This window comes from Sinocyclocheilus grahami, unplaced genomic scaffold (assembly GCF_001515645.1).
Source record: "Sinocyclocheilus grahami isolate Dianchi unplaced genomic scaffold, SAMN03320097.WGS_v1.1 scaffold570.1, whole genome shotgun sequence".
NCBI lineage: Eukaryota > Metazoa > Chordata > Actinopteri > Cypriniformes > Cyprinidae > Sinocyclocheilus > Sinocyclocheilus grahami.
The window spans coordinates 148,335-149,656 of NW_015505749.1; the positions used below are offsets into that span (position 1 = coordinate 148,335).

At 40.2% G+C, this 1,322-nt stretch overlaps 1 protein-coding gene across 1 annotated transcript in view; it reads right to left on the minus strand.

The window, feature by feature from the left end:
- LOC107556481 (PR domain zinc finger protein 2-like) overlaps positions 1-1,322 on the minus strand; it is a 10,500-nt gene extending 9,178 nt beyond the window's left edge. The window contains exon 1 of the mRNA XM_016239610.1: positions 1,229-1,322. The gene's annotated coding sequence lies outside the window, so the exon portion shown is untranslated. The remainder of the gene's footprint in view (positions 1-1,228) is intronic.

Below are 1,322 nucleotides of genomic sequence, written 5' to 3' on the forward strand. Positions count from 1 at the left end.
ACGAATAATTAATTCATTAATTAATCGCAAAGTTTTTGTTTTACATAATATATGTGTACTGTGTATATTTATTATGTATATATATAAATATACACACATACGTCTCCCAAGAACATTTCACTCTGCCCTTCAACATAACATAACCTTCAACATAAAATGATCAATAATGCAAACATATTCATACATATTCATACAAAAGAAATGCATTTAAATTTGTACACATTTGGTACATTTACATTTGGAAAACTGATGATTGTTGTAAAATGGTTGAGTTTAACAATATCAGTTTAACCAAATGAAATAGCTAGGGTGAAATTACTAAAAGTCCACTGTCATTATGAGGTAGACGTCTTGATTAATGGATCTAAAATGACAGGTAAAACATCCATGTTTTCAATTGGTGTTACAACCACACTGGAATAAACATTTGAAGATTAAGCACAAAAGAAAGTGAGTTCCTGGGGTTCATTTGGAGTCCACCTGTAACACTGCATGTGGAGGTGTGGGTGGGGTCAGATAAACTTACCTAAGCTAATAATAATAAATAATCTCATTTTACAGACGCCTCTTAGGGTCGCGGGGCGTCCTAATGCAGTAAACTGGCAACTTATCAACACAATAGCAACAGAACCAGGCAGAGTCATTGTCTGCGATGCTCAAGAAATAACGTAGGCTAATGCACCCATAACTGCCGCATTCCCGCTGTACATATGCGAGGAATCGATTTACCATGCAGCGGCTGTTTATAATGTCAGGCCTGTTTAGATTTATGCATGTGCCCAAAAAATTACGCACTTACACAACATAAGACCATGTTATCATCGAATAGATTCAACTGTTTAAAGCCGGTATAATCGTGCAAACATGTCTATTGTACAGTCAGGGCGCACATGTTGCGGGTGTCTGACAGCCCTTAAATTAGACAAACCCCGTTTGGCACTGTCGCTAAGCGCAGACGAGAAGGTCACAGACAGAGACACACACTGCACGCTAAAGTGCGTCGACATCCATTTAGTTAGTGCGCCTGTATAGCGCTGGGGGGTTTTACGGCGTAATTACATGCAAAATAATAAAAATGCACACATGGTTAGTCTCAGTGCTAACTCTCAGACAACATAAACAAGACTGACATCGCGAAGCTTCGGCGAGCCATTTTACGCCACATGATTTTGATTAGGTATGCCCTTTGGTCTCTGCATTAAATTGGCTATACCTGTGTATTGCTTACCAGCTTTGTTGTGACGCCTCGCTGCTTGAGTCTGGTGGGCACGCGCAGGACGCTCGCTACTGCAGACTGCACTGATGACAAGGCGCATGTGCGA